Source organism: Falco peregrinus, chromosome W, assembly GCF_023634155.1.
Source record: "Falco peregrinus isolate bFalPer1 chromosome W, bFalPer1.pri, whole genome shotgun sequence".
In the NCBI taxonomy this organism is placed as follows: Eukaryota; Metazoa; Chordata; class Aves; order Falconiformes; family Falconidae; genus Falco; species Falco peregrinus.
Genome location: NC_073743.1, coordinates 15,511,407 through 15,537,275, shown reverse-complemented (window position 1 = coordinate 15,537,275; position 25,869 = coordinate 15,511,407).

Here is a 25,869-nt window from a genome sequence, read left to right as displayed (position 1 = left end):
TTCCCAGTCTTTCATTGCCTAAACTATTCTGGAATGATAAAGCTAAGATTCTTGATTTAAGTAAGGCTTTGGATATTTAATATGACACTATGAAACAACCTAGATCAAAAACTACTTCATGTTTCCATTAAAAACCTAAATGAAAACAGAGAATTTTCCAGTGCAGTTTCATGCTTGGCAATCAACCAGCCGTATAGCCACAGGCATGGGAATGACTATTCAGGCAGCAGTTCATGCTGAAGGGACAAAATAATGTAGAAACAGGAATATTTTCAAGGGGACACACAAAAATCTTCAGACATACTCAGTGTTGAGAAAGTCTCAGGTGGGTTTTGAGCTGGATTTTTCTGGAAATACTGTGGGAATTTCTCTCTCTGAAGATTTTTAAAAGCATACTGTACAAGTCCTTCCAGGAGTGATTGTATTATTTATTTTAATACATGACCTGAGAAGGTATTAGGGGAAGGGAGGGAACTTTCAGGTTTATTTACTGTGTTTTCTGATTTCTCTACCAAATTCTAACCAGGAAGAGAATGCAATCATCTAAGTGGTTCTTTCCACGCATACCTAAAGTGATGTACCTCTGTAAAGTACCTCTAGATATCTGGTATGATTTTCCAGGTCACATCCATATGAATACTTCTGTAACATTCCTTACTCATGTGCATGCATTTGTTTGGGTGAAATAAAACAGAGTAAGCCTACTCCAGAGATGTGCTTCTCTGTTCATAATAATGCCACTGATGCATCCCACATCCTCTCAGGACACGTATCACTACTGTGAGGGATCCATTCACTTTTACCTCTATATCTCTTTGTTCTTAGACACATAATAGAGTTTTGCTTGGGTTTTTGTTTGGTTTTGGCAAACTTTTCCAGATAATGCCAATAACATGATATAACATGAAAGTCATTGCCTTTCAATTCTATTTTCTTCCCTTCTAGTGGAGTACCTCTTTTCCCTGTTTAAATTCCCCATTTATCAACCACTTAAATACCTTGTGAGAGAATGAAGCCAAATAATTGTCTATTTGATTCCTTGGCTCACTCAGCTGCCTAAGGATGTGTTCTTTATTTCTCAGCCTTTCTCATTATTGACAGAATATTCAGGTATCCATGCACAAGTATGGCACCTTTGTCTGTGAAGCAATGGCGCTTAAACTCCAGGAAATTTTAATAGAGTAGTCCACATTCAGCCTCTCACTCTTCTCTAAATACCTACTGTGAATGAGCTTTCTTTTTCCTGCTGCTTTGAAATGAACAATTAAAGGGAGTTCAACGTTGAGTAAGCCTGAGAACACATGGGCATTTCTGGGCTTGATGGAGGATGTGTCATCATGTCTTGTCAGCATTTCTCACAATATGATAGTCATTTTCTTTTGTGAAATCATAGAAAGGACAAAAAAACCCAAATTCTGGTAAAAATAGATTGTTGATAACAATCTCCATTTACAGAATGTTTTAACCATTTACTGCTAATCCAAAACTGAGACATTTACCATGAAGGAATTACATTCAATAAAGCGGCAAACTTGACCACAGCTGAAACCTGTGAGAGATTTTCACACACTACTTCATTTTTCCACTCCCATTTTCTCCCCTGATTGAATTCCAGCAACTACTCCTATCTACACTGTCTGATTCAAAACCTATCAAAGTCAATGGAAATGGTCACATTAACTTTGCTGGGCTTTGGTCCAGATCCTGAGCCATATGGAGCTTGAACCAACCTTGACCTTAGCAGAGATGAAACAAGTCACCTCCGACATCGTATCAGTAGTTTTCTACAATCAATCAGTAAGATGTGTCACATATGCAGCATGAGTGGATCCACCTGCCAAGAGTGATACTTTTGTGCTCCTGGCTGGTGGCCAGTCTGGTCAGTCATGCTATTTTCCCTGTATGATACGAGAAGTTATGCATATTAGGCATTTTTTGTTCCTATTTAAAAGTGACAGCCTGGGTTCTAACTTTGCATTAACTGCTTATAAAGTTCTGCAAATTTTCTCCTTCCTTTTGTGATGAGCACATTAATGGTCTTCAGATGGTTCAGAGCAATGCTGCAGAAAGTTTGGATGACTAGCAGACCTTTCTATTGTCACTGCTGGTGAATGTTTTAAAAAAGGTAATACAATTAAGAAATATTCATACAACTTATAAGAGGAAATGAATTGTGGTTTTGAATTAAATGGTGAAGTATTAATATATTCCTCACAGCAGAACGTCTTTGCATCTTTAGTACACTCAGGTCATAAGTATGCAGCTTAGGTTGCCACTGAGCCATAATTCACCTCAGTGGGTCAAGGGAATAGTGCCCTAAAACTGACAAAGAATTTACAAACTGTACATCACATGTGCAATGAAAAAATATCACAATCTTTTAGTCATAATAATAAAAATAAGGAAATTTTGCCTAGCTTGTATCATCTACATACCTCTTACTGAAAGATTCTTTTGCATGATTGTCCTGGTTTCAGCTAAGATAGAGTTAATTTTCTTCTTAGTAGTGGTTTTGGATTTGGTGTGAGAACAATGTTGATAGCACACTGATGTTTTCTACTTGTTACTGGGTGATGTTTACACTAAGTCAAGGAATTTTCAGTTTCTTGGACCCTGCCATCAAGAGGGCTGGAGGGGCACAGGGAACTGGGAGGGGACAGAACCAGGGCAGGTGACCCAAACTAGCCACAGGGACATGCCATACCACAGAATGTCATGCTGACTGTATAAGCTGAGGGAAGAAGAAAGAGGGGGGGACATTTGGCATTATGGAGTTCATCTTCCCAAGTAACCATTACATGTGATGGAGCCCAGCTCTCCTGGGGATGGCTGAACACCTGCCTGCTGACGGGAAGTGATAAATGAATTCCTTGTTTTGCTTTGCTTATGTGTGGGTTTTGCTTTGCCTATTAAACTGTCTTTGTCTCAGCCCATGAGTTTTCTCACTCTCACTCTTCCATTCTTCTGCCACATCCTGCTGGGGGGGAGTGAGCGAGCAGCTGCTGGGGCTTGGTTGCTGGCTGGGGTTAAACCACAACAACAGTGCATCCAATTCAATAATAGGCTTGCAGGAAATCAGGTTTTTCTTCCCACAGGGATTGTCAAGGTTTCATAATTTTTTTCTGTTCAAAGTAACTGACAAAATTTAAAAAGTCAAAATCTCAAAAATGCCCCTGAAAATGTACTGCCTTTACTACAGCTACAATAAAACTAGTAAAATTAATCATTTTGTGTCAGTCAGCTATTCTAAAGCCTTTCCTAGCAGTATCAATATTTTTAACTCAAATTCCTTTTACTTTGTTTTCTGTACAAAATTATTTGCTCAAAAGAAGCAAAGTACTTCTACTTTTTATGTCTACTTAAAAAAAATGTTGATTTTTAAAATTATATATATAGGAGAATATATATAGGAGAGTCTATACATTTGATAAAGAAAAGTTTTGATTTTGAAAAGTAAGCATATTGTGTATGAGTAAGGAAATGGAAGCAGAAAGCCTCAAACCCCGAACTGTTGTACCAAAAGATTCCTAATCACAATTACTGAGCAATGCTAAGATTAGTCCTGAGCTGAAATTCTTCCAAGAATAACCAGAAGTTTCAGGTAGTGATTTTCTGTTCAGTAGACTTTTTTTGTTTAGTTGTATTTTTAAAATCTGTACTTGACTAGTGTTACAGAGTAGGGGCAAATACATTCTAATTGGAGTTAGTTTCTGGTTTCCCACAGCAAGCAGCGACTACACCCTGTGCCAGTGAGGTATTTCACATTGGGGTCCAGGAGCTGCTGCTCTCATGCTTATTCTCTGGTGTTTATCTCTGAGATAGCACCTAATCCATCTCTAGTGGGGTTGTACAGACTTACAGTCCTTAGGAAACCCTTAGCATGGAAATCACATTACAATAATAATTATTACTTTGAAGGATTTCTGTAGGTGCAACATTTTACAGTAAACTGAATGAAGGAGGTGTCTTGCAGATGAAAGGACAAAGAGAAAAGTGACACCCCAGGGAGACGTTGCTCACAGAGTATGGTAGTCCTGCAGGCAGATTTCTCCTCATTGGCAATAGGTCTTGAAACTCATTTAGCACTGTGTACCTCCAGTCTCAGAACTATTTCATACTGGCACAATGCCCCATCTCTTTACCAATTTTTATGAATTTATCTATGGTTTTCTTTGTTCGTGACAGACTGAATGTTACAGGTCTGGAAGCTGAATGATCCTGAAGAGCTTTGAGGAAGTATCTCCTCAGATCTCTCTGATATACACAGATGGTTATGCTGATTTATTTACTTATTCGCCTTCAAAATATGAATTAGCTTTTTGCTCTAATCAAGTAGCCTCTGTGTTTGTACTCAGATCAGCATATATTTTAGGCCACAGCTAAAAAATTGTTCACAGAGCAGTAATTGTGCTTCATAGCTTCTACTTCCATCTTATTCTTATTGGTCATACAGGCATCATTTCCACAAGGTTAATTGATGAAACCAAACTCAGAAATGAGGAACCAGAAACACAATGACTCTGTGAGATTTATGAACAACAAAAGATTATTATAAGCAGTTCTGAGATAATTAATGTAAAATAGTATTTAATATTTAGAGGTGGGGAGACCAGGGGCTAAATTATGAGAACTTTTTATAAACTCCGTAGAAATTCCTGGGCTCTTACAGCACCTATTATGTAGGTTCACAGGCAAGGGGTATGCCTGTAAACAGGGATCGCACAATTTGTGTTTGGGGACTTCATCATAATCATACACTTGAAAGAAAGAAATAATGTCTCTGTTATGTGGGAATCATTTAGATTTCAGTACTGCTTTTGTTTTCCATTGTTTTCTCTAGGAATATTTTGCATCAAGGAGGGGAATATCCCTGTGATAATGGGAATGGGTCCCATATTTTCATCTGAGGTTTATGCATCAACCAGCAATTGTGTAAGAAGTTTGAGGGGTCCAGCCTACTGTATGTATGCCATGGGACTGTACTTCTATAAGCAATTGGGATATGTTGGCTGTAAGGCACATGCAGAAGCTGACAGTGCAAGGAGTGTACGAAGAATCAAGAGCTTCCAGGATACATCACATTTCCTGTGTATGTGCAGCATGGCTGATAAATGGATTGACAGAAAGCGTGGCACATCTGGAAAGCCTTTGAACTTACAGCACATGTACACACAACCTTATAGTGTTTGTGTACTGAAGATAGGTGCCTTCAAGGCACATCTGTATTGTGCAAGTGCCATAAAATTGATTAGGGTGTCCACAGTGATGTTTTGGCCAGCACTCCAGGTACCCAATAGCCTGTTGCAAACAATTATTCTGTCAGAACAAAGTCTTCATTTTTTTGTTTGTTTGTTTGCTTGTTTGTTTGTTTCTTTTTCCCTCCTTGGAAATATGTCTGGGAAATTCAGTCAAATGGTAGCCCTTCTTCAGGGGAATCTGGCACCAAAGACTGAATTCACCATTTCTGTAAGGATCTTATGTGACCTTGACTAAGTCACTTCTCTTTGTTCCTTAGCTTCTATCTGTAAAACAGAGATAAATGCATTTACATACCTCATGGGGGCCTGCTAAAATGCATTCAATACCAAGAAGTACGTTTTATCTCCAATTTACACATTTTTTCTCTGCTGTCCTTGCTAGAAATCTGATTGTCCAACCAGTCCCAGTATAAACCCCATTTCTTCTGAGCAGAAGCCAGGATCTACCTATTAAACTTTTTAGAACTGCTTACTGCATATTTTTCCTCTCTGAAATCACCAGTACTGGTTTTTTTTATGTAGAGTTCTGGACTGAACAGGAAGTTTTTTCTGATCCAGTCTGGTCGTTCTGGTATTGTTCGTTTTGTGTTGTGTAAAGTTCAGGGAATAATGTCAGTGTTTAAGAACAACTTCTCCTAAGTCATCAAAATGCACCCATTATTTATGGAGAAAATGGTGCTAATTAAATCAGGGAGACAGATTGGAGCATTTATGGAGATCATCTGGTCTTACATTTTCAAATTACTAAAAAGAAAGGAAACAACTTCTGGACCAATATCCAATTGCATCAAAGCCATCTTTTTACGATGTAATCAACTTCTGGGAAACATTACTCTGCTGTGTTCTTCCAGATCATTGATTCTATCCTGAATCTATTAAATGTAATTCAACATGTTATAATTTTATATACACACACAGATATACATATATATACACACACACATACATAATTCTAGATCTAGAGAAAGGTGCTGGTGAAACACTATGAATGGATAAGTTGTTTTGTTGAACAAAAATGAAAATGCTAAGAGATGTCAAGCTGTTTTCAACTTCTACTCACTGTGGTTTTATTTTTATTTTTTTTTCCCCTGGACCTTTGTAGATTTTATAGCTGTGTTATATGGAACTAGTCACTTGACTCTTATTTCCAGCTTGGTTAAGAGCACAGAAAAAACACAGGTATAGTTGTATCGCAGGTACTAATAGATTCTGCTGACAAATTTCAGATGAAATGAGGTTTTCAAGGGAAAAAAAAGGAAAAAAGGATATAACTAAACAGACTCAAAAGCATTTGTATTTCTGCAGTGCAGTAGCTGGGACAAGAGATTTCAATGCTTTTTTAGTAAGAGGTCAGCTTTGCCTTCAGCAGTGAGGTCAAAAGATCTGGGCAAAGCAAGGATCAAATTAAATAATCTTTGCCTAGCAATCTGATTATGGTGAGCATGCAGCTGGGATCTTGTCTGCTACTGAGCTCTTCCATAAAAAGCTGAAATGTGGCAAATGTTGCTTTGAGCTGAAGACTGGAAGAGACACCAGCAGGAGGAAGACAATGAGGACAGGGTGTGGAGCACCTCTGAGAACCTGATTTACACAGACTTATTTTACCAAGCATAGCTCTATAGGCATGGGAGCAAAGTATAGATCGCTACTGCCATCACTTCATTTGGGCACCCCTTAGGGTACAGAAACTGAACTGTCCCAAAGGTGAACTGCCTGTGGTTTGGATAGAGAACTGTTAGAATATAATAAAAATGGAAGGTAGCTAGGGTCAATTTTCTCATCAATGCCTAAAAAAAAAAGCAGGACTGGGTTTACTACTGTGAGCCATGAATGTGGAAAGAAAATATCACAGTTTCTTTATTAATCAGGCAGGTGTACCTGAGCAGCTAGTTTGTTCACTTACTTTGTTTCCCTTTAAAATAGCTCTGCTAGTTTAGTCACTGTTTTCCACTACTTACAACTGGGTAGCATTTTAGTTCATGATGAATATTCATAAAATGCAAATTAGTTTTCCATTTTTAAGGGTGAAAAGGGTTTATACTACAGGTTTTACACATTCTATTTTCTTTCCAATAAGAAATTACATATGACAAAACTTAGCTTCTTTTCAACTGCTATACAGCACCCAAGTAACAAGTAAATCCCAGGAAGGTTTCCCCTATCTGTTTTAGTCATCTACATACCATTTGAGGTACACAGCCTTGTGCCAGCACTTACTCAACTAAAAATGTGGGAATTTCAGTTGAGCAGAACCTCAATCCAATTAAATGTATGAAAAATTATAATGATCCAACATTTTAGCACCATCTAGGTTTTTAGTCTCAAAACTCTGTCACACACAGAATATTGTTTATTGAACTTGTCTACTAGTTAAAATATGTTGCTGTGGTAGTACAAATCTTACTGTTGGCAGAGTTCTGCAGCAATATATTGTAGCAAATGCAGCATTATTTTAAGGCCCATGCCCATTGTATGGCAGTGTGTGTGCCTGCTGGTTTTTGTTATGATGAAATATATGGATCTGTCTTGTCTGTCTCATGATCTGCAGTACTGTTAATTATTCATTGATTGTTCATCCATAGTTTTGCAGGGTCTTTAGTCTCATGACTTTAAGTGGTCTTGGTCAGCACATGCCAACTGTGGATGGTTTCAATACATCTCATACTAAACTACAGAGCAGCCAAGAACTTCACATTCATTGCATAGAGCCTATGCTTAAATAACATGGAGAAGTACTGGGCTAGTAATTAAAGATCACATCAACAACCTGTATAGGACTTAATATAGAAGGGAAACTTGTATATTAACCTTGTATGAAGGCCTGGATAAATTCCACCTGACTTTTTGGTACACAGCCCATGCACTCAAGCTGGGAGTATAGCACCCTTTGTCTTTAAAGCCACCTCCAAGGAAAGATACAGTTCATCCAGGGTTTGAAAACCCTTCAGACCCCACCAATTCTCTCAGTTTTCGGAAAAATTAGCATGGGAAGGGAAGGGATGGGAAGGGAAGGGACGGAATAGATTTCAGCTGGAAAGGACTTCCAGTTTAGTCTTTCTGTTTGGTTATCTAGGTGCATTAAAATGACATGAGGTGAGAGCCTGGACTGGGTAGTTGCAGCTGTCACAGTGCCACCCTCCGTGATTCTGAGAGGCTTAAAGGCTGAAGCTTCAACCCTGTGCCCCCCCGAATGCCTTATTAGCCAGCAGTTTGTCAGCTCTTTAATAGAGACATAGGACTTTATCAGCATTTTTGCTTTGTGGAAAATGGCTTTTTGCCAATACCACTCATCTTGTGAACTCCTGGTTGTAGGAATCCCACACTTCCACTGTGCATATAACATAGATGATTCCATATTGAAGTCACAAAATTTTGTGCATGCAAACTTGTAGTTTACTTTCCAAGGTCAAAACTTCACTCCACTCTGTGGGGTTGCAAGGCCACTGTTCAAATATTCAGCCAGGCATCTGTTTCAAGATCTGTCTCCAGAATATTCCAGACAGAGAGCAACCCTGAACTGACTTCACTTTTGTGAGACAACACTTGCATTCAGCTGTGGGTCTTTGATATGCCATGGGCTCCTTTGCATTGTAGGCTGGCCTTCAGCTTCAAAGCCTGTCTCCACATGAGTAATCCACACTGTGTCACCTTTCTGTGGCAGAGAAGTGAAATTGCACATCAGATGCTGATTAAACCATCTGTTCTGGGGCAGGTGTTTTCAAACCATATGGGGCAGGAACATCTGATTGCTATTTGCAAAGCTCAACAGCAGCAGTGTTTACTACGTTGTACAATTCACTGTACTTGTCACCTGAGCAAGACCTAGCATAAAGACTTGAACCATATTTCTGTTGAATGCAAAAGAGAGAGGAAACAGAGAGAGGAATGTGCCAAAGCTCAGAACATAGGGTTTCACTGTTCCATGACACCTGAGCAAGGGCAACTCATAGCTGCACCTCTGAAGGGAATATGTCTAGATGAGGAAATAAGGAGTTACTGGACTATACAAGCAAAAATTACTTTTTATTTTCTTAGGTCTCCTGGCTAGCCCTTATGTGCTCTCTCATTTTTCAGCCACTTGCTGCAATAGCTGTGACCTTTTTTTTTGTAATAATGGTAGGACTCATAACTGTACTTGAAAGCTGAACTTGCTACATCAAGACAATTATTAATATCTGCAAAAGTAGAGCATACCAGAAGACAGCATTGTTGGCTTAATTTTCTTACAAAAAGTGATTGTAATGGTTTAACCCCAGCTGGCAACTAAGTACCACACAGCCACTTGCTCACTCCCTACCCCTGCTTCCTGCAGCGGGATGGGGAGGAGAATTGGAAAAAAGGTGAAAGACATGGAGGAAAGTAAGAACAGTTTAATATTTGAAAGAAAGTAAAATATACCACTAATAATCATAATCATCATCATCAAAATTTAAAGGGCAATAACAAAAAGAGAGAGAAATAAAACTCAAGGAAAAGAAAAAAGCAAAACAAAGAACCAAGAGATGCACAATACAATTGCTCACCACACACAGACTGATGCCCAGCCTGTCCCTAAGCAGCAATTCCCACCCTGACTCTCCCCAGTTTATATACTCAGCATGATGTCATATGGTATGGAATATCTCTTTGGCTACTTTCGGTCAGCTGTCCCCTCCCAACTTCCCGTGCTCCTTCAGCCTTCTTGCTGGCAGGACATGAGAAGCTGAAAAGTCCTTGACAGTATAAACACTATTTAGCAGCAACTAAAAACATCTGCGTGTTATCAACATTATTCTCATACTAAATCCAAAACACAGCTCTGCACCAGCTGCTAGGAAGAAAATTAACTCTATCCCTGCTGAAACCGGGACAGTGGCAAAGCTCAATCTTTTTCACACCAAACATGGAATCATAAGGAAATAGTAAGACAATGACTGACATGATTATCACTGAGTAACAGGAATCTTCTCTTGATATTGAAAGACTGTATTCTATTTTTAAAAAAAAGTTTATGTAAAATACCATATTTGCATTAAAAAATGGTTGGTTGGTTGGTTGGCTTTGTTTTAGTTCTGTTTTTGTAATTGGAGCACTCCAAAATGGGATAGGAAAGATTTTTATAGGGGAGAAGGCTTGTAAAAGAATAAAAGAATAATCTGGAGAAAATTTAGGAAAATTTATTTTTGTCTTTATTTTCCTTTTTAAGAAAAAACAAAGCAATATACTTCTCAATCTATGAATAAAACCTCAAAATGTTAAAAGAAACGTTCCAAATATGTTGGTAATTTGAAAAAGAAGAGTTTAAAATAGTCAGTTATGTTCTCTCTCTGAGCAGAGTCACAATCTCTGGGACATCAGGTGCTTTCAAACTTGAGGAAGACCTATTCAGCTGGTTATGTTCATCCTCAGCAGTTTTTATTCTCTGTTACCTTACCTGACTTTTAACCCTCTAGTCTCCCACAAATGAGCTCCATGGAGGGATGGCTGCCTGTGATAGGTCAGAGAGGAGACAACAGGAAAGCATGTTGTTTATTGCATAGTATAATGTTTCCAGCTAGCCAACTGTTGCATCGTTTTCCATTCAATGAGCGCTTGAGTGTTAGCAGATCGCCTCCAGGTTGAGTGCACAAAATGCTGTAGGTGCTTTCTGTGACTCACTGAAGGGTATGTAATGGACACTGACACTATCTGGAGCTGAGATGACATTAATACAATGAGACAGAAACAGAATCAGGCCATGGAAAAAGAGTTTGGCCAGAATACTGGCTGCACATTCCTTTTTTTCTTTCAGGAGCTGCCCATGTCTTACCTCAGATATGACTGCATCGGAGAAATGTCTTTATCCTCGGCTCCAATAGATTAAATTCTCCTCCTAATGTATCTACAGAATTTTCCAGGACTTAAAGGGAATTATACCTCAGGAACAGTGTTTTATTCTTGCTTGGTAAATGACTTCAGAAGTACCTAGGGTGAAAGACATATGGCAGCATGAAGCATTTGTATATCACACTGTAATAGTAAATCTATATTTTATCAAGGATCCTGTAGCAATATTGGTACAAATAATTTGAACTTGTTTAGTGCCAGGGAATATATCCGGGCAAGGAACCTGATCAGCTACAGTGTTATATACTTAGACCTGACTGTGACAGTTTTGACCTAAGCCATCTAGAACTCTTTGAATCAATTCACAGACATGGACAAGGTGTTAGCTTAATCCAGAGATGATTTCTAATGAGTAGTTCACATGCAATTACATTGTTTCAGAGGATAAGCAAGTTAAGCCAATACAGGTCAGGGTCTTTCCGCTACTTTCTCTGCCCGAGAAGGATCCCAGGTGCTTTTCATTATGAGAATAGATGTAGTCACTAGTGTCACAGAATCTTGCCACAGAGGTCTCACTGCACAACTGTAATGTCAGAAAAGGGCTTAGTCATCTCTGAAATATTTTTTTTTCCTTGGGCAAAAACACAGAACAGCACACACAAGTTCATGTCACATCTTTTCACCTCCTCCTCCTCCTGCGTGAGGCTCCCATTTAAAAGTCATTGTGACAAGAAGTCCTTTGAAGAGAATGAGCAGCAGGACAAAGTCTTCAGTTGGTTCACCAGGACACAAAATAGTATGGAAGTAGCAGACCTAGCTCTGAATTCAAAGAAATTCATGGGTGTGTTATAGGTTCAACATCTACGTGAAAATAAGGAAAATAGCTACACCACTTACCACAAAGAGACAGCTACTAGGTTCACTTCACCTGAGAAAAATGAGCCACAAGAAATCCCACACCCCCTTGTAGGCTGATCCTATGAGTGTTTTGAAAGATGATGGCCATTATTGCACTGTGAATGATGTGGACTGCTTGCAAGGGCATAAGATTGTCCTGAGTGACAAAGCGTTGAATTGAAAGGCTTGTGATGACAAAAAAGATCAATGTCAAAAAATCCAAAACAAAACCACCAACCAAAAATAAGCAAACAAACACAGAGTGATCCTCCTGAAGACAGACACATAACAGCAAGACATCATCTGAGACTTGATTGCAAAGATTAAGAGGAATGCAATGTGTTAAACTCTAAGCTCTCTGTTTAGTAAAGGATATATATACATAAGATTATAGCAGCTAAAGGCTCAAGATGAAGCCCAGTATAATTTTTTAAAAGACATCTGAAAAGAAACAAGATAGTCACATCATTAAATGATGTGGGTAAGAGACTGAGACTTGTGAAATATCTGTCCCCATTACCCTGACAAAGAAACCAAAGTTGTGATGAAAAGAGAAGGAAAACAAAGAATAGTTCCCATGTGTTTCTGCATTAACTGGTCAGAAGTGAAACACTTTATCTTTTGAAGAAATATATAGTATCACAGAATCATTTAGGTTGGAAAAGACCTTTAAGATCAAGTCCAACCATTAAACTCACATTGCCAAGTCCACCACTAAACCATGTCCATAAGTGCCACATCTGCATGTCTTTTATGTATCTCCGAGGACAGCTACTCAACCACCTCCCTGGGCAGCCTGTTCCAATGCTTGACAACCCTTCCAGTGAAGAAAATTTTCCTAACATCCAATCTAAACCTTCCCTGGCACAACTTGAAGCTGTTTCCTCTTGAGCTGTCACTTGCTACTTGGCAGAAGAGACTGACCCCCATCTGCCTACAGCCTCTTTCCAGGAAGTTGTCAGAGCAGTAAGGTCCTCCCTGAGCCTCCTCCTCTTCAGACTAAAGAACCCCTGTTCCCTCAGCCACTTCTCATAAGACTTGTGCTCCAGCCCTTTCAGCAGCTTTGTTGTCGTTCTCTAGACACGCTACAGCACCTCTATGTCCCTCCTGAAGTGAGGGGCCCAAACCTGAACACAAGATTCAAGGTGCAGACTCACCAGTGCTGAGTACAAGGGGATGATCACTTCCCCTGTCCTGCTGGCCATGCTATTTCTGATATAAGCCATGATGCTGTTGGCCTTGTTGTCCACTTGGGCACACTGCTGGCTCATCTTCAGTCAGCTGTCGACCAACACTTGGACATCCTTTCCTCCCAGGCAGTTCCCAGCTGCTCTGCCTCCAGCCCATAGCATTGTGGGGGGCTGGTGTGACCCACAGGCAGGACCCGGCACTGAGCCTGGTTGAACATCATACAACTGTCCTCAGCCCATTGGTCCAGGATGCCCAGATCCCTCTGCAGAGCCTCCTGCCCTCAAGGAGACCAACACTCCCCATCAGCTTGGGGTTGCCAGCAAACTGACTGAGGGTGCCCTCGACCCCCTTCTCCAGATTGTCAACAAAGACATTAAACAGGACTGGCCCCAGCACCGAGCCCTGGGGAACACCACTTGTGACCAGCCACCAGCTGGATGTAACTCCATTCCCCACCACTCTTTGGGCTCGACCAGCCAGCCAGCTTTTACCCAGTGAAGAGTACACCCATTCAGGACATGAGCAGGCATGTTTCTTGGTGTGGGCCAACTTGATTTTTCCTGTTTCTTGATCTAGCATTGCACCCTGCAGGAGCTATAGCTCTTAGTCCCACATATACTCCCTGTTCTGCTTCTCACGAGACATCCAGATTTATCATGACTTTGAGCTGCTCTGATACCTTCTGGAGTGCAAAACCTGGCAGAACAGTTTTGTGAAATAGTAAAAAAAAGTGAAACAAAAAGTCTATTTTTTTCCAGAAAAATTATTAGAAGAGAAAACAAAAGAAGGTAAATAAAATATTTCCAGGGTTTTTTTAATTGTTAAAAGTTTCAGAATTTAAATTTCCATATCAGAATGATTTCATATAAAAATGGCATAAAAATAATAGAAAAATGAAGTCAGAACGATATATTTTGATTTTGGTAAAACATTTCAGTTGATCCCAAACGTTCAATATTTTATTTTATGGAAATCACAAAATTTATGTGTATGTGTTAGTTTGCTTTGTAGTTATTTTGGTTCAAATTTCATAGAAAATTATTTAGATGATGCAATTTAAGATATTCCCTTGCTAAGGGGTTTAAAACCAAACAAACCACTAGTTTTCAGTCTAGAAAATGTTGGTTTACTTGGGTCAGACTGCAGTGGACCATGGAGTTTTCAGGCAGAGATGCTTTCTCAATTTGCAAGGACATATTAATTAAAATACATATGAAAGCTTTATGTTCAGTAATTTGTAATTTCTAAATTAAGAAAGTGCAGCAAGATTTTTAGGAAACATTTACATGTAAGTGAAATGGGTCATGTTACATTGTCACAAGGTTAAATTCTTCCCTATACCATACCCAGTGTTTTCAACCTCATTTCATACCTATATATTTTATTCTTTGTGGCACCTGAGAGAAATAAAATGAAATAACATCAAATAATTCAATACTAAGAAGTGCTTCTCCTTTAATAGTAAGAATAACAATATCTAAAAGAATTCTTATAAGTAGGCAGAGTGAAAAACTTATAGTGAGAGAAGCTGAAATTGGAAAACTACGAGTGTCAAGAATAAAATGAAAATTATAAGAAAAAAACCTTCTTTTTACCTTATTTAGTTTCTAGCGGAACTGATTTGTGATCACTAGAGTGTCCTTGTGGTGTGTTTTATTTCACCTATATCTACTTTAGCTTCATTATAATCATATATTCCCTTAAAACTATTTATATGGAAACCACTGTATGCTCAATATCTTTCTATGTATCTTTAACTCCTTATATGCTATGAATGATTCTTTATCCCAAAGTTGCATGTTTATGCATCTCTATCTGTATGAAAAAAAAAAATAATTGTGAAATGGAAAATTTGCTCAAAAATTAGCTCAAAAATTAGAAATGTCAGAATCAAGGTTATGTAAGCAACATGATTATACGTGCTTTATGTCTGCATATGGAAATACATGGTCACAAACTATTTCATTTTCACCCTAACTAAAGTTGTGTGAGTCACCACAGTGTCTCAGCAGTTGTAGTTCCAGTTCTTTCCTGTTCTTTTCCTAAACCCTGACGTTAACCTGCCTGCATCACGTACGGTGCATCGTCCTTTCCATCTGTAGCTGTGGGGCCAAGCTACAGCAAAACATTTCCCAACTGTCCTTTCCAAATCCCTGCCCCAGATCCTCCCTTCCCTTCTGATTGTTCCTCCTGATAGATGTTCTGTGCCATGCTGCGGGAACACACAAATGCCAGTGGAAGGCACGTAACAGTTTGTACAATTGTTTTGCTAAACTCAGAACACTTATTGTTAAGCTCAACGAATGAGTTAGGGTATGTGATTTTTAAATAAAGGTATCTATCTTAGAGATCAGAATGGCAGAGTTGTGTTTTCCTTTGAATGGATTTGAGCATGACATGCCTGAGGGGCTTTAAGATGCCTTTTTTCATCGCCAGGATGGAGCAAATGCCTGTGGTTCTTCAGGACAATGTAAGCCCTCTATGATAAGGAAAGTTTCTGTCTTTTTTTGGCTTGAAATTATTAAATGGTGGGATTTTGAATCCATGAGATTTATTAGGGCCTGTTTCCTGTGTTATGGCAATGATCTTTTCATGTCACAAGAGTGGTTACTAATACTGTGAAGTCCTGGGAAAACAGGCCAGTAAAGACTGGTCAAGGAGAGACTGCATCACTGTGGATATTTACATTTCTCTGTTGACATTCCCTATTGATTTATATAAATTAAGGAAAGAACTCCAGTATTTCAGTTCCCCAAACTTACTTTCTGTTGGAAGGATTGTCCAGTTGAATTTTGAGCAACATATATTGTAAATAATACGGGTATTATATTTCTGTAAGTTTTTTTAATCCAAAATTGGCAACTTATTTTCTCATTAAAATTTTATTTTTAAGTGGTTTTATGCTTTTTAGTACTCAGTCTTAAAGCATTTGGAGGATAAAAAACTTCGTAAAGCAACAGTTTCAATACTTAACATTTGTTCTTATCTTTTCTAATGGCTTTCCAGACATGTGAGAAAGTTTGTAAGTGTGAAGGAACTGAGGAGGAAGGAAAAGCACCACCTTTTCCTAGTTTCATTCTGGAAAAGTAGAATAACTTGAAAAGAGCATCTTGAAATGGGGAAACATGGGAAATATTCCGGTCTTCTAACTAGCTGTATTTTAAAAGAAGCCCAAAGAAACCTGAGGAAAGCAGAATAATTTCACAAAGGAAACATTCTTTCTGTTTTCTATGCAGAAGCTACGGACTCTTTTACTAATCAAAGAACATAGAAAATTCAGTTTGAATGTTATTATGCCAAAGCAGGAGATCAAATTCAATCTTTCAGCTGTAAAAAAGAGATTTTACTCCTATTTAAAATGCAAATCCCCAGACATCTTTGCATAGTGTCTCTACTCACCCCTTATAATGAATGGATTCTTCACTGCTGAAATCTTGAAATCTTTATCAAAAATAAGTGCCTTTCACCAATATGTGTTCTAGTTCAATGACAGGTTTTAGGATTAGGTATAGGAACAGTGAAAGCCTATGCTGTGACTCATGCAGGTCAGATTACTTATCCACAAGGTCCTCTGTGGTTGTAAACCCAATGAATCTAATAATCATATATAAAGGTGGAAAAGCACATAGGTGAGAAGGAAGGTAAAGCAGAAGAGACGTAATCCAGCAGTTTTCTGAATTCCCAAAGGAAATATGAAATAATAAAAATGGCTTGGAAAGGAAAAATGCAAAATGTATTCTGATTTTCTTATGTATATGCATACACACATATCACACCTTGGAGATGATCTTAATTTGCAACCTCAGAGCTGTGTAGATTATTTTTGTAAGAAGTCGCTGCATTAATGTAGTTTATATCTTACCTGCCACAGCAACTGATGATCTGATTTAACCCTACCGAAAACTTGTTTCACTATGCAAAATCGTTGAAGACGTACTGTAACCACATGCCAACAATGACTGCTGCCATCCTGGACACTGCACTTGGGAAGTGGTTAATGAACCATTGCAGGACACAGAATACAACTCACAAGATACAAATCCACAGCCTGATGTTGCCTTATGTTTGTTAAAGCAAGTTTTCTCATCCCAGTGGGTTATAAGGGAAGAAAAAATAATGTACAAATAATTTACCATAACTCAAAAGTCACTACTCATCAGCTGAGCTGCACTAATGGAACCTATACATGTTTCTAGCCTGCTACAAATGAAAAGTAAAATGGCTTACTTGGACCATTATAGTTACTCATTGTGGGGGTGTCTAGAATGCAGGGAGTCCAGGCTGTGTCACTAGGTTTTTTTCATGTCATCAATATTCTCCTATAGAAGATATTTTTTTAAAATATAATAAATTTATCATTAATGATCTTGTATAGAAAGGTATCTTAGGGAGATATAAAGAACTAGGATGAACCGTATTGTTGATTATTACAGCTTGACTGACTTGTTAAAACCATGTTAATGATCATCTGACAATACTGTCAGTGACTTTGCCACTGCATTTAATTCCATTTATTGGATTTAATGGAATTTCATTCAGTTTTAAAACTATATTCTATGGGTAAGTATGGTATCTGTGGAGGAGAGAAAAACTCCAGTGAAACAGCTGACATTCATCTCAGAACAGATAATCATTTCAAGACTTAGATCAAGTAATGAAAAAAGTGAGGCTTCATTCACCTCTCTGAATATGGGAAAAATTTTAGGCATTATTCTCTAGTCATGCAGTGTAAGAGACAGGAAACACTTCTTTCAGGTTTAATTATTTTTTTGTTTGTTTGTAAGTATTTGGGGAAAGAGTAATATTACAATACTTCTTTTTCTCTCATTTACTATTATATGTGGGTGAGTAGGGGATAGTGAACAATAAATTTCACTACTTAGAGGTGTAGGCTAAGGCTTTTCTTGTCAGTTGTGTCAATAAAGTACATACATAACATCAGTTTCCCATTACACACATCATTCAGACTCATATATTACTCAGTATAATGGGAAAAGGGGCCACTGAAATCTAAAATGAAAAGAGAAATTGAAGTACAACCAGCGAGCAGCAGCTGAGCCAAAAAACAGCTGTGGTAGTGAAACATTTAGTCACTGCTGCTGGAAAAAGAAGAGCTATCGGCATTGAGGGCATACAGTGCCACATGCTGGGAAGCTTTGCAGCAGATGGGTTTCTGTGGGACTGGAAGGTACTCATTTCTTAATATTTTTCCCTCCCTAATGCATTTGCATTTCATTTAAAATAACTGAATACAAGCACAGAACACAACCCAAGTCATGCTATTGGCCAAGTCTTGCTAGCTGCCTTTGTTGCTTGTTTATACTAAAGGGCAGATGCCACAATTTGTTCTTAGTCTAAATTCTTGTCTTACCAGTTGTGCTACTGGGTTACTTTGCAATAGTGCTGTAAAGCCTCATATCTGGATCACCTTATGTTCAGAGTTAGTGTTAGATCTTGGAGCGGTATGGTTCACTCATATGACTAATTTTCATTTTTCAAGCAAATTCTGCTCTATATATTGTAGTGGTCAAACCAGTACTTTTCCATGTAGGCTGTTTCTAATAATACACTTGGAAATGTGTGATGAATGGCCACAGGTAAATGATAATGTGTACAAAATCTCTATTATAGACTATAAAAAAAAGACAGCATTTTCCATAGAAATACATGCAAGTAGCCTTTTAACGTATTTTAACAATTATTTCATAACAGCCAGAACAGAGAGGGTGCGTTATACACAGCGTAAGGTTAAAACAGGTAAATTCTCTCTCGTTTCGACTAAAGCTGTCTAACATTCACTGGGACCTTCTGTGATGTTCATTATTACTATTGTTTGCATTGCAATGTTACTGTTATAGAACCATACATTCGTAGAATGATTGGAAGGGAGCTTTAAGGATTGTGTAGTCCAACTCCCCTGCCATGGGCAGGGACATCTTTCACTAGATTGGATCGCTCAGACACTTCCAACCTTAACTTGAACAATTCCAATGATGGGGCATTCACAACTTCTCTGGGCAGCCTGTCCCATTGTCTCACCACCTGTTGTTTCATAGTAGAACAAAAATAGATGCAACTCACAGGATCAGTTATTCTATTTGGATAACTAGTCATAGCTTGCTCTGAAGGATGCATACAATAAAATGCCTCAAAAATGAAAAAGGTAAGGTGTTATCATCCCTATTTCACATAAATGGAAATGCTAAAGAACAAGGAAGTAGACCTGAAATCCAGGTGATTATCTTAATACCTGAGTTGTCTTTCCATAAAATTGATGAAGTGAACTGAAGACAGAAGAGCAGAGTCAGTTCTGACTTTAAAGCTGTGAAAAGCAAAACAGCATTGAGGCTTATTATTAATTAAAACACACTAGAAAGGGAGGGAGAGGGATGGTGGAATTAAAGTCTATTTTCTGAACTAATACTTACAAAACTGGATGGCATCGTCTATGATTTCATAAATGTTCTGGAAGAAAGTCTAGTGATTGCATAATAGCCCCATCAAAAGGGTGGTTGATTAGTTTAGTCAATTTGGCATACACTGCAGCTATTATTTTCATTTGTGAAGCAGAGGCTTAATGACATAGTTGCTTTTACCCTGTGCACTTTGCAAATGAGCAACCTAAAGTCTGAAGTGGTTCTTTCTTACTTCTCTGCAACGTGGGACATAACTGTCACAACAGTGCTAGAAGATCAGAGTCAAAAAAATATTCAATACTTCAGGTTTGAAGGGAATTATGGAGGTCTTATTTTGCACCCATCCACTCAAAAAAGGGCCAAACCCCTACATAAATTCTCTCCTATAAGTGTTCCAAGCTATTTCTTCCATTGCTAGATCATTGGAATATCTCTTAAGATCATTAATACGAGCATGTAGTTATTCTCTGTGCCATTTGTCAAACAGTTAGACATTTCCATCATCTCTACTCCTCTCAAGTTCCTGGTGGAGTCCTTCAATTCGAGCTGCGTTCTCTCTGAAATATTTTCCCACACCCAAAAGAACATCGTTAGCTTCACAGGGGTGAAATTCATGGCTGACACTGCGCTGGAGAGTATGCAGATTAGCATTAATTAATTAAATAATTATTTCATAGAGATTTTCTATGGCCAAAAAATCTGTATTTCAGAAGTTCTGCTTCTCTTCTGATAAGCTCTTTATTTATATCCACTGTCAGTATTTTATACAAATCTAATCTCAACAATTTTTTTTTTTTTGGGGGGGGGGGGCTTCTGTTTGTTCTGAACAATAGGTCAATGCCTTACCCTTCTTCACCCATCACATTTAGAGGAGGATTCACTAGCTCAAATATATTGCTATGTTAGTATGACTCTATGGAAACCACACAGGTGTCTGGACAGTTTAAATTGTGAGAAAAAGAGCTTAATTTTTTTTTTCATACATCTAAGTAGGCCTGTCCTGGATGAGACTAAATGAGACACAGGAACTGAAGCTACATTGTATCTAAATTGGGGGATCTTGGAGCATTTTGAATTTTTGAGTCCAAGGTATAAATCCAGTCATGGTCTAAAGCTTTATCAGGAGAAACTAGGCCCTTACCTTGTGTATTTGTTTCCAAATAAAAAAATAAATAAAAAAAACCAAACCCCAAACCCTGTATGAACAAATCTAACAACACTGACAGTATTTACAACCAAATCTTATGCTAGTCTACTTTAGAGTACAGGATCTTGTTCTGCTGCACACCCCAGGCCAGTTGAGACATACCCGCTGACCTGGGCTGTTAATGAATTGAAAAAGTTATCATAAATTATTTTTATTAGTTCTCTTGCACATATCTTCTCTCCCAGTCCTTGCTAGCATTCTGAAATATTCTTTGCTCCAGGGACATTTTGTAGATTTTTCAGGACAATGTCTGAGAAGTCTATGAAAGGATAAAAACCCCTTTAACCATCATTGTTCATAATTGTATGTATGCTTATGGATACACTGAGGTAAATAGATGTAGAGCCAAGGTATATACTACATGGCTTTAGGAATCCTGCATATTTCTCACAGGGAATCTTTTGTTTTCTCTAAATCCAGACGGAGAGTACAAGATGGAAATCAGGAGCAGAAAAACTGCCATTGCACCTTGTCAGAGGAGGAAGGCAATGTGAACTCTTCCAGCCATTTTCTTTGATCCCTTTTCATCTTGTTATGTCTCCCATAAGTTCCTTTGTATTCCTCTCTTTTCCATGCTATTTCTCTTTTTTTCTGATGTATCATTCACTTTCTTGCTTTTTGTCTTATTTTCCTTTTCTTTCTTTCCTTCCAAACCACTCTCTGTCAGTTTGTATCCATCCCCACCTCTGTAAAATAGAGCTTTCAAAGTTTGTGTAGTTAGTGCATGTTGCTTGCTCTGAGAGAATGAGGAACACAGAAAGTAGTGACTCATATCAGTCATGCGTGAAGATATGTTTTATTCATAAACCCTTTATCTCCAGTGAAATTAAAAGCAAAGCAAAGGGTCGAAGCTCTGAACTCTCTTTCCTGGAGCCTGTAAACCAATAAAGGCTTTATATTAGCTATCGATATCTCTCTCTGACTTGGCTTAATAACATCTTATTCCCTGTTTTCAGCAGCCATCAATAATATTTCTGCCTGCCCGCTCAAGTCCTCATCTCTGCGTGCAATTGCATTATAAGGGTCTATAAGCCAAATTTGCTTCACATTCTTATTTTTGGAAAAGGCTGGCTGGCTTTTGTAATGAGAGCAGCTGCCAAGAAGGCTTGACAGAATTTGTAGCCCATCTGGCTTATAATCTTCATTCAGTATCGCAGGAGCCTAAACTCCCAGACCAACTGATATGTCAGAGCGTATAGGCAAGCAGTGGCAGTAATCTTCCTTGTGATTTCTCATTAAGGACAGGGACATCTCAGTGAATCTCTCATATCCTGGATAACATATCATATTTTTTTCTCTTTTTTCTTTTTGCTTTTTTTTTTTGCTAACAAGACCTGTGTTGTTCCACTTAAAATTATGATAAAAAACATGGCAGTTTAAAAAGTATTTGGGTTCCATTGTATCATGTTTAAGAAGCTAGGAAACCAAGGGTCTGATTCTGCCTTTGAAATCAATTGCAGTTTGCCAGTGTTCACACTTGAAGTATGTGTGCTGATGCTGTCCTACCAGAATCATGGAAAGCAAGGCAATAAATTATCCTGAGAAATTATCTAGCAAATTTCCCTGCTGCAAAATGGGATCAATTACATCTCCAGGATCCTCTGGTCTCATTCAACTTTGTGGCATCCTCTGACCATCTCTTTAGTTCTTTAAATCCCAACTCTTCAAAGGTTTTTCCTATTATCTCAAGTCCTTCACAACTTGCAGTTTCCACTCTGAACACAGAAATGAGTTGATTATCCTGCATGAGGCAGTGTCCCACAGACCCCTCCCTGCTTGAGCACAAATATCTCCCGTTCTTTTACTTTTTCCTCATAAGTCATGTTTTCTAGAGCTCTGCTGATCTCCACTGCTCCTTTCATGCTCAGGTCCCTTTGTGGACTATTACATGACACAGAGACACTTGCACCCCAGATGCACCTCCCGTGTCAGGCAGGCTGCTCAGCTTCCTGAGCTGGAGCCGTGTTGTGCTTTAACATTTCATCCAGCTTCAGCTGTCTGAAAGTTAAGCCTTCACTTTTTAAACATCACTTTGGCTCTTTCTAGGAGCCTAGACATCCTTCAAATGGAAAAGATGGATAGCTCCAGAGTGCTAATAATCTCACCAGGTTTAGAGATTTATCTTCAGAAGTTTTGAGATGCCTTTTGAGATAATAGACTTTCTCTGTTGACTACAGTGGGGACAAGCTCTGACCAGAGGCCCAACTTTTACTGGACTATCAAGATCAATTCTTCTATTAGCAGAGGAAATGAATAATGTATTTTTTCTTACAGCTCTGCATGTCACATCTAATTTTTTTTATTTCTTATAAGATGAGAAATCCACAGATTTTGTTCCCCTCTGCTAAGGAATTCATCACCCTTGTGATAAAAATTGAGCTCACACAGTGGTTATCTTTAATATGTTGGTTTTGTTTTTTTTATATACATACTTTCCACATGAGCCCCTTGGATCTCCTAGCCCTTTGGCACACCTGATCAGAAATAGCTAAGGAGATATTAAGGGAAGGGACATCAGGTCAGCTGGGGAAAAAACAGGAACAAACTTGTTCATGTAGTATTTTTCACTCATTCTTGTAATGTTGAAAACCTCTCTCAAAGCATATAGAAATAAATAACAAAATAAATAAAACAAACCAACATAAAATAAAATATGAAGGAACCTAGCTTACCTGAAAGGACAGCTTCATGAATATGAGGATAAAGAACATGTGAAATGCATATGACCTGACACTGGAAAAGACTGTGGATAATTAAAAAAATTAGGAAGCTATTTGTCCATTAATTTTTTCTTTTTAATTTTTTTTTTTTGTCAGACCTAATTGCAGACATGTTAAACAGTGTCATGAAAATAACCAAATGGACATTTTGCTTTAAAAAAATTTTAAATGGCATGGTTATATTCTGTTTCATAGTATGAGGTTTTATGGGGATGAGGAAAGTAAAAGACTGTTATGAAACTGCACAGCATGGGAAATAATTTACTTCACAGGTGGGTCTACTGATGTTTTCTTATGCCTCATTGCAGTTTTGTAAGGGTGCTGTTTAAGTTCTAGCTCTACTTATTGTATTCCTACCATGTCATGAGAATTGCAGGATAAGAAAAATAGTCCAGGTTAAACAAATTTTACTTCACTTCTTGGCTAACCTCTTCTCTACCCAAATATTTCCCCATGGTCTCTGTTACGGTGGATGGATATGGGAAGGATTCTCATACTAGTTTTCACATGGGTGACAAGAAGTTATTCTGAAGTAGCACATTTTGGGAAAAGTATAGCTACAGTTAGAAATATGTAGTGAAAGGTAAGTCACAACCTGGAAACCACGTTACCTGCTTGCAGCAGAGAAACTCAGCTCATTAGATTGCTAACTCACAAACTCATTAAGTACTTAACTCCATTTAGTTCATTGCTCATCTTTGTGTTCAACTCTCACCTATTATTTGCTCCATGCACCATATGTGATTCAGAGTTAGTATAAAGCAGTGAAGCTCAAAGTCTTTTAACTGTAAAACTTGCCCCCATCCCCAATTTTTTTTAATCTGTATTGTATAGAATTTACATGATGAGAACAATAAAGAAATAACAAGCAAAAAACCAGTCATCAACCTTTAATGTACTTGGAAAAAATAATATGGCAGAACAAATTTGTTTCCAAATTTAATCTTTGTGGGTTTTTTCATCAATCTCGAAACCATATTTTACTAAATCTTTAAAACTGCAAATTGGCTGGTGTGTGAAGGACCGATGCTTGTTCAGTTCGGGGATGCGTGTTTCTGATTTGTAAAAGAACTTCAGCTCTTGTTTATAACATTAAAAATGTGAGTATAGTCACTGCAGTCAAAAGGATTAGTCATACGCCAAAAGTGAAGCAGAGTATGCTGCAGAAAACTTAAAATTGAAAGGAAAATCATAAGCTGTCCAAAAAAATGCTAAACTTAATTTGTTGAACTAGGATCACAAGCACCAAAAACGTCATAAATTTCTGGCAACTTGTGGCCTGGAAAGCTAACTTGTACTTGTGGATCTTCACCAGACAGACTGAAATGTATTATTATTTATATTTCATGAGTTTCTGAGCAGCAGATGAGATCAATGTCCCACCATGCCAGATTTGTTACAGGGCTTACTGCTCTGAAGGGCTGAAAATATAAAAATTCAGTTAGGCAAATCATAGGAAGGACAAATTTCTCTGTCTCAGCAGACTCCCATGTGGAGTCTCCATTTCAGAGTTCTGAAATGGAAACTTGCATTTCAGACAGAGCAGCTACCCACCAGCCCCCAGCTCTTATGCTTTCGTTACAAAACCAACCTTTTCTACCCAGCCTTTTCCAAAAATAAATGCATTAGGTCCCATTCCCTTTGACTTAGTGGTATAAAAAGATAAGAATAAACCCTTACTTGTCTGTAGTTACGTGTGATAATTAACTTTAGGTACAACAGTTTGCCAGAGTGGCTATAGCTCCTTCTTCAAGGGAAAAGTACCATATTGTCAGTGTTGTAATTCAAACCAGGATCACACTCAGAACATTGGTTTTTTTTTCTGTCTGAGCCTCAAGGAAGGACATCGTTATAACTTACAGAAGAATCGTGTTTCCGTGTTTTGGAGTGATGAGATTTCAGATATTGCAGTGTTCTGGTTATATTTCCTAGAGTTGCTCCTGCTGTTTATACTTGTCAACCAAACAGAAAGGTAGGAAATGGTGTGCAAGGGTGAGAAAGAAATAAAAATAACACCAGATTAAGAGTAAATCAAATTATTTCCAAATCCTCCCCACAGGTCAGTAGGAGCCTACATCCCTTACAATGTAAGAAGCAGAAAGACATTGGCGGGGGGGGGGGGGGGGGGGGGGGGGGGCGGGGATGTGAGATGGGAGAAAAGAAGGCTCTATAAAAAATCAGGTTCATTAATGGGAGATACTGCAAGAGGGGAGTTCAGGGTTTCATTATCTCAAAAATAGCAGTCCAAACTGACAGGAGTGGGTGAAAACTTCCTGACCCCGTGGACTGGTGGATTCATAGTTCTTTGTATTTGTCTTTTTTAAAAGTTAGGAGGTGGGGGAAAGAAAAAGAAAAGGAATAGTTTGTTCTCTGGT